Genomic DNA, 17,019 nt, shown 5'->3' with positions numbered 1-17,019 from the left:
CCTCCCTCCCCTCCCCTTCCCTCCCCTTCCATTCCCTTCCGTCTTCTTTCTTCCCCTTCTCTCCCCTTCCCACTCCTTTCCTTTCCTTTCCTGATGAGGTTTCGCTCTGTCACGCAGATTGGAATCCAATGGTGTGTGACTTCGGCTCACTGCAACCACTTCTTCCCAGGCTCAAGTGATCCTTCCACCTTAGCCTCCCAAGTAGCTGGGACCACAGACACGTGCCACCACACCTGGCAATTTTTTTGTCTATTTTAGATAGAGATTGGGTTTCACCACGTTGCCCAGGCTGGTCTCAAACTCCTGAGCTCAGGTTATCTACCTGCCTCAGCCTCCTAAAGTGCTGGGATTACAGGTGTGAGCCACTGCACCTGGCCTAAAACTTTTCAATATCATTTCAGAAGACGCCTCAACTTTCTCTTTGGGCTCTTATCATTTTGGTCTTCACAAAAGTGACATATCTCATTCTAATTATTGGAAAGGGAAGTAACATTTCACCTTTATCTTTAACATTCTTTTCTCCTATTTTCATCTAGATAATTCCAGATTATTCTTCAAATGTCCTTTCTTCGGGTGATGCTATCAACAACAACAACAAAATCCTGCCTTAACCCCATTAGATGATTTTGGGCCTTCTACCTACTCATCTTATTGTCCTATGCAGCTTTATTTAGTAGCACTTATATTTACAATTATTACTTTACACATATTGGTATGAAATTAATATAAATTTCTTTACTTAAGTAAATGGTTTCCAAGGACAGCGAAGGAATTTGCTGTTGCTCACTGTTGTATTTACAGATTCTTGTTCTTCTTCCTCTAAAAGTATTCTTTAGTTTAATGAACAATTTTAGGGTTTTTGATCTTTCTATGTGCCCACATCAGAAACTGTTTGGGCGAACTTTATTGTCTCATAGTCTTATGTTTAACTTCTGTTGAGGTTTCTCAGGGAGCCTTAAATAAATGGAACTTCTATTGCCTACCCAGACAATCAACATCTATAAAACGTTATGCACAAAAGAAAAGCATGGAAGAGTGGAACAAAAAATAATGGACTACACTGATATTATTTAGATAGGTAAGCATGGCTTTAGGTTACTCACCAGGTAGTCTTTCTAATGCTGATCCTGCAAAATAGTCTTACCCACCTAGTCAGCTAGTGGTGAATGATGCAAACATTCTAGAAAGAAAGAGCCTTGAGAAAAACAGTGGAAGAAATATCCCTGAAGGTCACGCTTACTTAATAGGAAGAAGGAGAGTTAAGCCAAACATTACAAGTTATTACTTCTGTAATTATCAAATAGATGATTTGGTTGGCATTCCTTTCAAGGGAGTTGTGAATAAAAGGGCAGCAGCAAGAGACCAAATGTATGTTTAAAAACAAAATAAAAACAACAAACAAAAAATATTTTCATGGAAATTATGAGAAGTAGCAAGAATAAGTAATACCTCTGTTATAATCTCCTCAACAAAATGACCATCAGCCCCATCAACAGCCCTGCTCATCTTTCTGCCATGCTTATCTTGATAACTCTGAACTGAAAACAAATAATATTTTATTGAAAGGCTTTTCTGTAAGTTGTTTAAAATCCTATGTGGAAGAGTTTGAATAAATAATAGGTTTACAAACCGCTGTAAATATACAAATTTAATATTATCTGTATTGTCAATGATAAATAATAGTTTTGGTTTGTGTCTGAAAAATATTATTTTGGTCTGAGACAACCAAACATTGTCCAAAGTGTGAACATTGTCCTCAAATGTTCAAGGCAGTCTTTATTCAATCTCAGCAGTTTTCTAATTTCCAAACTCACTGAGAATGTACAGTATCTGATCCATACATTCCTCAACATTATTTTCCTTTATCTCTAATATGTCTATCTATTCTTTCCTGTATCTTTTATTCTATCCTATCTTAGAAAAATAATGGCTGTGCTGTCAATGCCTTCTTTCTTGCCTCTCCTCCTCCACCAATCATCCCTTTTAATCACATTAGCAATCTCTTCCTTTCACTTTGCCTCTGCTAGCAACTAGGCTTAAGTCAGTCTCCCATGCCCAACTAAACATTGCCTTAGTTCTTTCTTTCCTGTCATCATTAACTTTTAACTTATTTAAATGTCACTTTAAGCATTGCATCTATTTCTTCATGTCTGGTAGTGACAAAAATTTTCATTGAAGAATCTGTTTACTGGAAGAAATAAACCAGTTTTTATTATGTTGACATGATATTATCAATGAATAATACATCGCAAACTGTATTTTATACTTTATTTGACAGAGTTTAAATGGAATATTAAACACTTAAAAGGTATAGTGAATTCACATAGTGTGATCTGCTCTCTCGGCAGTACTTGAGTTAAAACTAGTCTTTTATAAAGTAATTTTTTTCTTTTTAAACTTTTAATTTAGAATCAGAGGGTATATTTGCAGTTTAGTTAGAAACATATATTGCATGATGCTGAAGTTTAGGAGATGGTTGAACCTGTTGCCTAGGTAAGGAGCATGGTACCAAATAGGCAGTTGTTCAGCTCTTAACCCTCTCCCTCTTTCCCCTCTAGTAGTCTCTAGGATTTATTGTTTCCATTTTTATGTCTACGTGCACCAAAATTTTAGTTTCCACTAATAACTAAGAACATGCAGTATTTGGTTTTCCATTTCTGTGTTAGTTCACTTAGGATAATGGCCTCCAGCTGCATTCATGTTGCTGCAAAGGACATAATTTCATTCTTTTTATGTTACATAGTATTCTATGATCTATATGACCCATGGTTAAATTTTTTTTCAATAGCTTTTGGGTACAAGTTTGTTTTTTTTGTTATCAATAAACTATACAGTGGTGAATTCTGAGCTTTTAGTGCACCTGTCATCCAAGTAGTATACATTGTACCTAATGTGTAGTTTTTTCATGCCTAGCCCCCCGCCATCCTTTTCCTTCTGAGTCTCTAAAGTCCACTGTATTACTCTGTATGCCTTCACTTGCTCATAACTTTGCTTCCACTTGTAAGTGTGAATGTACGGTTTTTGGTTTTCCACTCCTGTGTTACTTCACTTAGAATAATGGCCTCCAGCTCCATCCTAGTTTCTGCAAAAGACTTTATTTCATTCCTTTTAATGGCTGAGAAGTAATCCATGGTGTGTATACACCATATTTTCTTTATCCACTCATTAGTCATGGACATTTAGGTTGGTTCCACATCTTTGTAATTCCAAATTGTGCTACTATAAACATACGTGTGCAAGCTTCTGTTTCATATAATGACTTCTTTTCCTTTGAATGGATAATCAATAGCGGGATTGCTGGATCAAATTTCGCGCTTTAAAAAATCTCTATACTTTTTTCCATAGAGGTTGTACTAATTTACATTCCCACCAGCAGTATATATGTGTAAAATCCAAAACCACAAAAACCCTAGAAGAATACCTAGACAATACCATTCAGGACACGCAGGCATGGGCAAAGACTTCATGACTAAAACACAAAAAGCAATTGCAACAAAAGCCAAAATTCACAAATGGGATCTAATTAAACTAAAAACCTATGTTTGTGTGTGTGTGGCTACTGTAAATAGAATTGGATTCTTGATTTGACTCTCAGCTTGAACAGTATTGGTGTACTAATATACTACTGATTTTTATTAATACAACAACATAACATAATGCATTCATCTTAATATCACTGTAATAACCATCATTTGATTCTCTTCTGCAGTTTTACTGCCAGCATTTGTACAAATTTCACAGCCCTGATAAATAGAAATGTTGAATATAGCATGAGATAAACAGGCACTATTGGCTATAGTGTAGAATATTACATAAGTTGCAGAAATATCACAGCTTGTGCGAGATGTTGATAGGTTAAGAGCATTTGTCAGATGATATGCTATTTTTTTTTTCCTTGTCCTGGTGCTCACATCTACCTTGACCAATGAAATCTTACACCATATAATTGAAAATGTAAACTTTCTTTTTTATGTTATTTATTATTATTATTATTTTATTTTACTGTAAGTTCTGGGATACATGTGCAGAATGTGCAGGTTTGTTACATAGGTATATATGTGCCATGGTGGTTTGGTGCACCTATCAAACCATCGTCTAGGTTTGAATCCCCACATGCATTAGGTGTTTGTCTTAATGTTCTCCCTTCCCTAGCTCCACACCCCGACAGGCCTCAGTTTGTGATGTTCCCCTCCTTGTGTCCATGTGTTCTCATTGTTCAACTCCCACTTATGAGTGAGAATATATGGTGTTTAGTTTTCTGTTTCTGTGTTAGTTTGCTGAGAATGATGGCTTCGAGCTTCATCCATGTCCCTGTAAAGGACATTAACTCATCATTTTTTTATGGCTGCATAGTATTCCATGGTGTATATGTGCCACATTTTCTTTATCAAGTCTATCATTGATGGGCATTTGGGTTGGTTCCAAGTCTTTGCTATTGTAAATAGTGCTGCAATAAATGTCTGTGTGCATGTGTCTTTATAGTAGAATGATTTATAATACTTTGGGTATATACCCAGTAACGGGATTGCTGGGTCAAATGGTATTTCTGGTTCTAGATCCTTGAAGAATCGCCACACAGTCTTCCACAATGGTTGAACTAATTTACACTCCCACCAACAGTGGAGAAATAGGAATGCTTCTACATTTTATTTTACTGTAAGTTAATACAGTAAAATAAACAGCATCTGTTGTTTCCTTTTTAATGATCACCATTCTAACTGACATGAGATGATATCTCATTATGATTTTGATTTGTATGTCTCTTATGACCAGTGATGATGAGCTTTTTTCATATGATTTTTGGCCACACAAATGTCTTCTTTTGGGAAGTGTCTGTTCATATCATTTGCCCATTTTTTGATGGAGTTGTTTGGTTTTTTTTCTTGTAATTTGTTTAAGTTCCTTATAGATACTGGATATTAGACCTTTGTGAGATGGGTAGCTTGAAAAGCTTTCTTCCATTATGTAGGTTGCCTGTTCACTCTGATGATAGTTTCTTTTGCTGTGCAGAAGCTCTTTAGTTTAATTAGATCCCGTTTGTCAATTTTGACTTTTGTTGCAATTGCTTTTTGTGTTTTAGTCATGAAGTCTTTGCCCATGCCTGTGTCCTAAATGGTATTGTCTAGGTATCCTTCTAGGGTTTTTATGGTTTTGGATTTTAGATTTAAGTCTTTAATCCATCTTCAGTTAATTTTCACATAAGGTGTAAGGAAGGAGTCCAGTTTCTGTTTTATGCATATGGCTAGCCAGTTTTCCCAGCATGATTTAGTAAATAGGGAATCCTTTCCCCATTGCTTGTTTTTGTCAGGTTTGTTGAAGACCAGATTGTTGTAGATGTGTGGTGTTATTTGTGAGGTCTCTGTTCTGTTTCATTGATCTATGTATCTGTTTTGGTATCAATACCATGCTGTTTTGGTTAATGTAGTCTTGTAGTATAGTTTGAAGTCAAGTAGCTTGATGCCTCCAGCTTTGTTCTTTTTGCTTAGAATTGTCTTGGCTATACAGAGTCATTTTTAGTTCCATATGAAATTTAAAGTATTTTTTTTTTCTAATTCTGCAAAGAAAGATAGTGGTAGCTTGATGGGAATAGCATTGAATCTATAAATGACTTGTGGCAGTATGGCAATTTTCATGATATTGATTCTTCCTATTCATGAGCATGGAATGTTTTCCCATTTGATTGTGTCCACTCTTATTTCTTTGAGCAGTTGTTTGTAGTTCTCCTTGAAGAGGTCCTTTATGTCCCTTGTAAGCTGTATTCCTAGATATTTTATTCTCTTTGTAGCATGGGATTTATTGCGTTATGTCTTGCAGCTATATGTGAACCTACAATGACCTCAAAATTGAAAGTTTAGCTTAAGTAAGTATGAAGAAAAACCAAGTTTTAACTATTCAAGTTAAACAAATGGCAAGTTTATGCATGTTGTTGAAAATGTCAGGGGTTCCTTCTTTTTGAAGGCTGAATAATATTTCACCGCATGTATACATCACTTTTTTCTTGATGTAATCATCTGTAGACAGACACTTAAGTTATATCCCAATTTTTGCTGTTGAATAATGCTGCAATAAATATGAGAATGCAGATAACACTTTAGGGCCCTGATTTTAATTCTTTTGCATATATACTAAGAAGTGGGATTGCTAGATAATAAGATTGTTCTAATTTTAATTTTTTGAGAAACTTCTGTAATGTTTTCTATAGCAGGTGAATCATTTTCCTTTCCCAGCAACAGTGTACACCTGTTCCAATTTCTCCACATCCTTGCCAGCGTATGCTATTTTTTCTTTTATTTTGTTGATTTGTTTGTTAATTTTTTGTTTTTGTTTTTATAATAGGCATTCTAACAGGTTTCAGGTGATGTCTCATTGTGGTTTTGATTTGCATTTCCCTGATGATTAGTTATGTTGAGTGCCTTTTCGTATACCATTTGTATGTTTTGTAAGTTTTCTTTGGTAAAATGCCTGTACAAGCCCTTTGCCCATGTTACTTGTTTCCTTGTTTGTTTGCTTTTTCAATTGTCATAGGAGTTCCATATATATTTTTGAAACTAAATCATTATCATATAAGTGACTTGCAAATATTTTCTGTCATTCAGTAGGTTGTCTTTTCATTCTGTTGATTGTTTCTCTTGCTGTAGAGACGTGTTTTAGTTTGACATAGTTCCTCTTGTTTGTTTTTTCTTTTGTTGCCTGTGTGTGCTTTTGGTGCCATAGGCAAGAAATCATTGCCATAGCCAATGCAAGATGATTTTCCTTTATGTTTTCACCAGGAATTTTACAGTTTCTGGTCTTACATTTGAGTAGTTCATCCACTTTGACTTGACTTTGTTATAATGTAAGACAGGGCTGAATAAAATAAACCAGTCACAGAATGACAGATACTGCTTGATTCCTCTTATGTGAAGCATCTGTAGTAGTCAATGTTGTTGAGGTAGAGAATACGATACTGGTTTTGAGTGCTGGGGAACTTGAAGCATGAGAAGCTGTTCTTCAATTGATAATAAGTTTCTTTCATGCTAGATGAATAAGTTCTAGAGATACAATGTACAATACAATGTCTATAGTTAACAATACCGTATTGTACACATCAAAATGTGTTAGGCAAGTAGGTCTCATGATAAATGTTCTTACTACACAGAAAACATACTAAGCAAAACTTTTGAAATAGATGTAAAACTTTGGGAGCTGTTCAGTGTGTATTACCTTGATTATGGTGATGGTATCACAGGTGTTTGCACACGTCCAAACTAATCAAATTTTACACATTAAATATATGTGGCTTTTAGGCAACACACATAAATCTTGGTACTATAGTTCCCTCATCTGTAAGGTGAAACAGTAACACCTGCTTCAGGAAAGTGTCATAAGGATTATGCCTAGTAGTGACTAAGCACAAGGAATACCCTTGACCCACTAAGTCCTAGATTGGGTAATAATTATTCAACTCCACCTGATTTCTACCTTGCTAGGCTAGCACACTGAACACAATTATTATTTAGTAAATGTCATGTTCATGCTGTGGCTGTTCAATAAACATTATTTTTTATAAATAAATTGGTAATCACTAAAACAGAGAACATACCTATTAAGGCTTTTTATAGAAGGCAGCTAGTTTTATCAAGCAAAGAGCGTAAGCAATCATCTGACCAAAACCTAATCAGCCATTAAAATGTAGGAGATCTTTTCATACACAACTTAAAGCTTTCTTGATGTCACATATTACTAGCTTATTATTTGCAAGTTTAGAATGGGAATGTAAACTCCAATGATGTTAAAACAAACTATAAAAACAGTGGCTTCCTCAGCTTTCATGAATATTAATTCATCAGCTGGTCATCTTGGATTTGTCTGTGACAGCAAGTTTAGTAGCATGTAAAGTTGTCCAAGTCTATGACCTTGATTCTGTACATAACAGAGCTAGGCTGACTGATGACCTTGACTATAACTGAGGTCAGATTAATAGTCTTTTATCTACATATGCATTAATATGTACAATTTTGCTCTTTCACTCGTATTTTGTTGTTTTGTTTCCTCCCTAACTCACTTTCCCTCTGTTATTTGTGACAATAAAACTGTTTATGGTGTTACACTTGGATCATATTTTAAATGTTATCATGCAAATTTACATATATAATTTAATTTGAAGCACAGAATAGCTTCATGATAACCAGAAGTTTGGGAAATATGAAAAACAAAATTTAGTATGTTTCTTACAAATGGACCTTGAGACCTTGTTTGGAAGTTCTAGCCAATTCTTTACTATAAACAAATATTGGCTGAAGAACCTTTTTCAATCTGGGAAGACTGGCCTCTTTGACAGGGAACACAAATGAATCATTGAGGGGTGAAGAGAGAAAATACTTAGTAATTACTGTGATAGCCAACAAAGTATACTTAGCCTTAATAGCCAATTATAAAACAATATATTTTTATAAATATAATTGGTAAGGTGAAATTCAGCTTGATAATAAAAATATTCTCTGATTTGTTCCAAAATAATATCATAGAATTGTTGAAAATATTAAATGTAATTATGTATGTAACAACTTTTACATGTTCCCTCTTACATAGTAGAAGGTCTACAAATACCATTTCCCTTAATGACAAAGCAGCTGTAACTGAGAAGTTCTATTTGTTTTTACAATGTGCCCCCAGAAGTTCATAACTATGTCACAGCCTGAAAAAATATTGGGCAATGCTGCCCACAGTCCAAGGGAAGAATCCAAGACATTATGCTGCAGCATGTCACACAGCCAACAATTTAAGATCCTAGTTTCTGAAATCCATCTCTCAAAATAGTTCCTAAAATATATATGGGACATTTATTTCAAGAAATTCAAAACCAGTCTTTCATCCTATCTCATTCATTCTCACCAAGCACCCATGAGAAATGGGAGGGTCAAATAAAACCAACCATAGTTCTTTGAAACATAGAGCTGATAAGTGATTTATTCCAAAACATAGTGTTTAATAGACCCCAAACTTCTGGTTCCCCAGTCTTTCTAGTACTTACTGACTTAATGAATTAAGCAATTTCTTTGTGAAGAAAGCACTTATTACTTCCTATTTATCTGGCCCTTCTGGATACAGCAGTTTGAAAAATGGGTAATTTATCTTGAATGTGTTCACACTCATGGTCACCTAGGGCCTTTTTGAGATTGCAGCTCAAATAAACTACAGATACTCCTGAACTAGGCATTAGCATTGCCTGAATTAAATCACATTTTTCATACAAGCATTAGTTTTACAGGGTGTATGGATTAAAAATTCCAGCTCTCTCAGTTAAGGGTGATGTGGGAGAATTCCTTTATTATAAGGTCTATATAAGCAACAGCTGTCATTGCCCAGAATCCTCACTCAAATAAATAATAAATGAAAATTTACTTAAAAATAATATTTTAAATAATAAAAGACTGTATTTTTCAGAAAGAGCAAGCTCATTCACCCTCATTTGAATGGTATTCATCATCTGTGATAATATTGACAATTCTTGTGGAGCTTTGTTAAATCATCACCACCCTTCATGTGATTGGTAAAACAGGTTGAAATGAAATGAAATTAAGTTAACATTAGTATGGGGAGAGACATAGCTGTGTTTATAAACAGGAAAGTTAAACATCTAATCAAATTATAAAATGGAATATAATATGCAAAAATCTGCATTGCACAAATCTGAGTAGAACTAAGTAGATTTTAAAAATATATTTTGTTTGAGGAAACTTGATATTGTTTTTCATATTGGATATACCAATGTACATCTATATTAGCAGTGTGCAAGGGTTCCCTTTTCTCCATAAGCTAGTTCAACACTTATCTCTCTTATTTTTTGACAATCATCATGCTAACAGCTATGAGGAGATAGCTCATTGTAGTTTTGACTGGCGTTTTCCTGATTCATTATGTTGAACATCTTTTCATATACTTGTTGGCCATTTGTATCGTTACTTTTAAGAAATGTCTATTCAGGTACTTTGCTCATTTTTAAACTGGGTTATTCCTTGAGTTGTATGGGTTACTTATATATTTTAGACATTAACCCTTTACTATCACATCCATGATTTGCAAACATTTTCCACCATTCTGTAAGTTGCATTTTCATTTTATTGATTACTTCCTTTACTGTGGAGAAGTTTTTGTTTGATGTAGTCCTACTTGTCTATTTTGGCTCTTGTTGCCTATGCTTTTGGAGTCATGTCCAAAAAATAATTGTCAATATTATGGAAAGTAAGGGTCCAATTTCATTATTTTGCTTGTGGATATCCAGTTTTCCCTTCAACATTTATTTAAGAGACTATTTTTTCCCCATTGTGTATTTTGGGGAATACACAGATGAATTGTCACAGATGAATTTACCAGATTTGTGTTGTCTCTCTATTCTGTTCCATTAGTCTATATGTCTGTTTTTATGCTAATAGTATACTTTTTTGATTACTATAGCTTTGCAATATAGTTTGAAATCAGGGAGTGTGGTGACTCCAGCTTTCTAATTTTTAAATTTTTTTATTAAGATTGCTTTGGCTATTCAGGATCTTAGGTGGTGCTGCAATAATTTTAGAATCATTTTTCTCTATTTCAGTGAAAATGTTAGAATTTTGATAGAGTTGCTCTTAATCTGTAGATCATTTTGGATGGTATGAATGTTTTAACTGTATTAATTCTTCCAATTCAAGAAGATATCATTTCATTGGGATATCATTTCATTGGCTAGTATCTTTTTTCCAATTTCTTTCACCAATGTCTTATAGTTTTCAATGTACTAATTTTTCAACTGTTGGTAAAATTTATTTCTAAATATTTTGTTGTTTTTGATGCTGTTGTAAAAGGAGATTGTCTACTTAATTTCTTTTTCAGATAATACATTGTTAATGTTTAGAAACCCTACTGATATTTTGTATGTCAATTTTGTATCCTGGTAAGTAGTCCTTAGCACAGGTCATTTAAACATCAGAACAACTCTTTGAGGCTCAGCAATTCTATTTTAAAATGTCAGTATTAATAACCTCCCAAATCAATAATTGTAGAGTAAAATAAAATGTTTTTATAAAATTACTCAAAAAGATATGGAACCTATATAGTGCTCACCAAATTGTGACTGCTGTGGCTATTGTATTGCTAATATAACTAGCAACAGTAGTAGTAATAGTATTGAAAACTAAGTTCTTAACTCTTTTGGCTCAATTATTCTCAACAGAAACACGATTAAGTATTCTAATTTTCAGTTTGACCAATGAAGAATGTAATGATGAATGAGTAAGCATCTCATCCAAAATCACAGATTTCAAATGCTCTCCAAAACCTGTACTGCCTCTACTCTCTGGTGTTGCCTATCCAAAGCAAAGTCTGACAAACACAGAGGTTTAAGTCAGGGTAGGTGAGTGGTCAAAACCAGCATGAACAAATAAGAAGGAAGGCACAGAATCAAGGCAAATGTATACTGTCCCCAGAACAACAGATTAACATTTTTAGAGCACTGACTTTGTACCAGGTCCTGCTGCATGGTTTTAACATGTATCATCTCATTTAATCATTACAACAAACCAAGAAGACAAGTACTATTAATAAAGTAATTATTGTTGGGTGTGGCGGCTCACACCTTTAATCCCAGTGACTCAGGAGGCTGAGGCAGAAGGATCACTTGAGGTCAGGAGTTTGAGAGCAGACTGAGCAACATAATGAGAACCCTCTTTAAGAAAAAATTATTAAAAAAAACAACCGCCTGGGTGCAGTGGCTCACGCCTATAATCCCAGCACTTTGGGAGGCCGAGGCAGGTGAATCACCTGAGGTCAGGAGTTCGAGACCATCCTGGCCAACATAGTGAAACCCTGTCTCTACTAAAACTACAAAAAATTAGCTAGGCATGGTGGCAGGCACCTGTAATCCCAGCTACTCGGGAGGCTGAAGCAGAAGAATCGCTTGAACTAGGGAGGCAAAGGTTGCAGTGAGCCAAGATCACGCCTCTGCACTCCAGCCTGGGCAACATCTTGTTGTAACAAGATGGGAAACTCCGTCTCAAAAACAAAACAAAACAAAACAAATCAGGCATGGTGGCATGTGCCTGCAGTCCCAGCTATTTGGAAGGTTGAGGTGGGAGGATCACTTGAGCCCAGGAGTTTGAGGTTGCAGTGAGCTATGATTGCACCACTGCACTCAAGCTTGGGTGACAGAATGGAGACCTGGACTCTATAAAACAAACAAACAAATAAATAACTGTAAATAATTAGCAACCTTTTACAATAAAGTTGAGACACAATAACTTTTGCAGAGTCATAGAGCAACATGTTTGGAAGCTGGTAACTGAATCTAGACAGTCTGTTATCTGAATCTGTGGTGTAACACACATGTATACCAGTTCCAGTCTGCTGTGATTAAGAACTCTGGCGCTAGTGTCAAACTAACATGGATTGTATGTGATAACTATGTGAACATTGCATTGTTTGAGAGGTTTCCTTTTTTGTTTGCGTTTTGTTTTTTATTTATTTATTATTTTTCCTTTTGGAAGAGTTCTTCATTTTTGTTTTTAAATGAACAATAGACCTCTCTTTGCTCCCTAAATTGTTGGCTGCTAATATCTTCTCACTGCACACAGGCCATGACCACCTACTATGAAGAAAGAAAAGAAAACAAACTATTTTGTAGAACAGAGAAAAGCTGTAGGAGAGAAAGAAATGTGGATATTCCTCACAAAGATGGGGGAAAAAAAAAAGGATTGTCTATGGGGAACTAATTGGAGTAACAGGAACTGTTTTTCTGGTTCTTGACAGTGCAAAAGGCAGATGACCAGACCCGGGTAGTAATGACTGTGTGCATCAGCAAGGATGTAAAATCCTCAGCCTCATGAAAAATTCCCAGAGTTCAAGCTTGGCAAGAAAATAGTAGAGAGTCACTTAAGTGTGAGGATTATGATTTATATATGCAACATAGAAAAACACCAATAGTGCTCTCTCATGAGTGTGTGTATGAGAGAAATGACATAAAAACTATAGAATGAAGAGCATACTACCTGCAAGTTTTAACTACTCAATAAATTTTAGCTATTAATATTGATATTTCTGTCTTGACTTCTTATTTCATGGAATGGATCATTATTAAATGGCCAAGGGTAACCTCCTTTAATCTTAAATCTTAACATTACAGATGTCTGTGTTTTTTATATTTTACTATACCTTATATTTATTTTTCACTAATATCTCTTTTTTTAACTAATTGGCCTTCCTCTCCCTTTAATCTTTCTAACTTATGATTATCTACTTAAATGCAATTTGAGTTTTCAAGAAAATTGTATCTAGGTTAATAAGTGGAGCAAAACTTTTGATATATGGTAAAAGTAACTTTTAATCTATTTTTGATGCTTTGTGTTAAATTGATATCTAGTATATGTAGTGTTGATACACATTCTCTTTTATTAGTAGAGTTTCTGTCCAATTAAAATATGCTTATATACATATATTTGAGTTATATATAAATAAAACAGTGCATATAAATCTTCTATTTTTGTACTTATAGCAGATGAAATCAACATGAGTACCCAAAATGGATGAGAAATAGTCTGGCTGTAGTTCAGCTACAGAGAGCTCATAATTTCTTTACTGTTAAAACCTTCATACCATCAAATCGTTATTTATTAATCCTTCTGACAAAGGCAGCAAAGCAGAGAAATTTTACATCTCAAAATACAACAAATTAAACTTCCATTTTCTGATAGATTGTGTGTATCCAGTGCCAAGTATTTGATTTTCATATTTTCACAGTTCCTGTTATCTAATATGTCCAGAATTAATATACCCAGAAATTAGATAAATGCATGTAGGTATATTCTGTGTTTTTAAATTTATGGTATCTTGTATTTAATTTATTTATCAAAAAAAAAAACTAGTACTGGGAAATAAGAAAATCTAGTAAGCTAAATGCCACATTAAAAAGATAATAAATACTCACTTTACTCTTTTGGTACCAATTAGCTAAGTTGGGTTTAAAAAGGGGAAATTACTATATGAAAAATAGAAATTATGGTAATTATTAAAATGATCTTTTTACCCCTTTTCTTGTTTGTGTGTGTGTGTGTGTGTGTGTGTGTGTGTGTGTCTTCTTCCTCTATATGTTCTTTATTTTCCACTGTGGAACTTATAAACAGGTAACAGCAAATAGCTATGTTAACCAATTCCCTGTACATTTGGAAAGTGGTGATTTTTTTTTATTATTTAGCAATCATGACTTACAATTTGAACTATGATCGTTAAATGTGCATTGTTGTATATGTTAGTTTTCTTTTGCTGATTTCTGTTGTGTTGTCGTTATTGTTTTATTATTTCTGGTATGTTTCTACACTCCGCTACAGCTTAACAATGCTGAGGTTGCAGAATTTCTCCATCTCTTTTTGATGATATCCAAATTTATCTTCCTCTGCAATGTTATTCTTAACAAACTTATTGATGATTTCCTTACATATGCCAAGAATGTTTGTCCTCATCTTTGACACTGCATTGCTATGCCTTACCTTCAACTATGGCTTTCCTGTTCAAGTTGTAGGATTTAAGAAAACTCTTAGAACACCTTGTCTCTCTTCTTCAACTTTGTGTTTCTTGGTCTCCTCAATTGAACACCCATTGTCATCTTCGAGCAAACGGGCTTTGTCACTTTGATTTGAGACTCACCATGGATACAGTAGTATGCCTGTGTTACAACTTTCCAAGCAGGTTGCTATGGAACATCTACCTTTACAAACTAGAATGAGCATATTAAACTGATTATCTGAGTAAGCAGTGAAGGCCTGTGTCTGTTTTTTGGGCATGCTGATATTGTGTTCAGTTTGAACCATTTTGAGTTCAAGATCAATGGAGCAATTGCTGATGTACAAGAGCAGCAAGTGTCAAGCATTGTCAGATTTGTACCCAGATGACATTCCTGCCTGAACAGCTGCACCACAGACAACAGCCTCACAGGGGCAGATGATCCTGTCAATTTTTTTACATTGAAGAAGTCCTGTAAAATGTTCTGAATATTCAGCTTATATGGGGACACTAATCTGTGACTTGTCTAGCTTTGCATAGGGAAGGGCTTTCTCCAAAGATTCAGAAGGCTACAATACAGGTGAGCATTTCCTTATTTGAACTGGACCAGATGATGGAGGTATAGTAGTCTGCCTCATCTTAAAGAAAATCAGTATCAATACTGACGTGTGTTTTGAGAAGAAGGTACATTCAGCATATTTACAAGTAGAACAGATATGAGAGTTAATTCTCTCGTTCTCATTGATGTCTTTCTTATACTTGGACTTGAAATAAACAAAATGTTAGAACTTTTGTTTGTGAAAGTCTTCTCTTACTAAGTATTAGTCTTTAGATTTGACCAAAAATATTAATAGTCAATAGTGAGGACTCACACATTAAAAGAACCACCTTTTAAGTTAAAGGTTAACCTATTTTTTATGATACCATCATTTTATTTTTAATTTTAAGTTCAGGAATTACAAGAGCAGATGTGTAACATAGGTAAATGTGTGTCATGAGGGTTTGTTGTACAGATTATGTCATCACCCAGGTATCAAGCCTAGTACCCATTAGTTATTTTTCCTCATCCTCTCTCTCCTCCTGGCCTCTACCTTCTGAAAGGCCCCAGTATGTGCTGGTCACCTCTATGTGTCCATGTGTTCTCATCATTTAGCTACGACTTATAGGGGAGAACATGCAGTATTTGGTTTTCTGTTCCTGTGTTAGTTTCCTAAGGATAATGGCCTTCAGCTACATCCATGTCCTTTCAAAGGACATGGTCTTGGTATTTTATGGCTGTATGGTATTCCATGGTATATATTTACCATATTTTCTTTATCCAGTCTATTACTGGTAAACATTTAGTTCGATTCTATGTATTTGCTATTGTGAATAGTGCTGCAATGAACATACACATTCATGTATCTTTATAATATAATGATTTATCTTCCTTTGGATATATACCCAGTAACAGGATCACTGACCCAAATGGAATTTCTGTCTTTAGGTTTGAGCAATTGCAACAAAAGCAACAATTGACAAATGGAATCTAATTAAACTAAACACCATCTGCACAGCAAAAGAAACTATCAGCAGATAAACAGACAACCTACAGAATGGGAGAAAATTTTTCCAAACTATGCATCACCAAAGGTCTAATATTCGGTATCTCTAAGGAACTTAAACAAATTTACAAGAAAGGAAACAGACAACCCCATAAAACGTGGGCAAATAACATGAACAGACACTTTTCAGACAAAAGGCATACATGTGGCCAACAAGCATATGAAAAATAGCTCAACACCACTGATCATCAGAGAAATGCAAATCAAAACCACAATGAGATACCATCAAATACCAGAGAGAATGGCTATTATTAAAAAGTCATAACAGTTGCTGGTAATGTTGTGGAGAAATAGGAATGCTTATATACTGTTGCTGTGAGTGTAAATTAGTTTAACCTATTTATTTTACCACCAGCGTCTTCTTTAAACCGTAAACAATAGCAATAGTCAATGACTTTTTGATAATTCTGAGAATATTGAGACCGACAATAGGTCTAGCATCTTTGGAAGTTTGATGCTAACAATTACAGTAAGCTAACATTATGACAAGAGCATTTGTAATAGTCTTCCCAAAGTAGGCACCAGTGATTTCTTTATCTTTGCTAGAACTGTAGAAGACACCTCTCTTGGACAGAAGTTTTTGGACTCTTCCTTGCAGTCCATCTGGACCACGGGCCTTTTGCATCATTTGCCACCAAGAAGGACCAATGCTTCATATCAGACGGGAAAACAGCATTATCAAAGCTACCTCAAACAAACATGGTCTGATTCTTTGAAACACACCATGAATTAATCATGAAATATTAATAAACATAACACAGGTTGAGGTGCTCCACCTAATCATTGACAATTATCTCCAATTTCAGAGGCTGGAAGAGACCTACAAAAGTGGCGCTAATATCACTAGCCATTATAGGTAGCTCAGGCATGGATTCTTGAGTGTACATCTAACACAGCTCATTGAAGA

The 17,019-nt window shown here is 34.8% G+C and overlaps 1 long non-coding RNA gene across 2 annotated transcripts in view; it reads left to right on the top strand.

Moving 5' to 3' along the window:
- Positions 1-16,819, top strand: part of LOC108529793 (uncharacterized) — a 33,825-nt gene extending 17,006 nt beyond the window's left edge. Inside the window, exon 3 of one of the 2 annotated variants that reach the window (XR_001885676.1) lies at positions 16,659-16,819. This is a non-coding gene — a long non-coding RNA (uncharacterized LOC108529793). Of the gene's footprint in view, positions 1-12,762; positions 12,869-16,658 lie in introns of those variants that run through there. The other variant, XR_001885677.1, reaches the window with a different exon arrangement.
- The last annotated feature ends 200 nt before the right edge of the window (positions 16,820-17,019 follow it).

Source organism: Rhinopithecus bieti, unplaced genomic scaffold (genome assembly GCF_001698545.2).
Source record: "Rhinopithecus bieti isolate Rb0 unplaced genomic scaffold, ASM169854v2 scaffold_6113, whole genome shotgun sequence".
NCBI lineage: Eukaryota > Metazoa > Chordata > Mammalia > Primates > Cercopithecidae > Rhinopithecus > Rhinopithecus bieti.
This window is presented reverse-complemented; position numbering and strand designations above follow the sequence as displayed.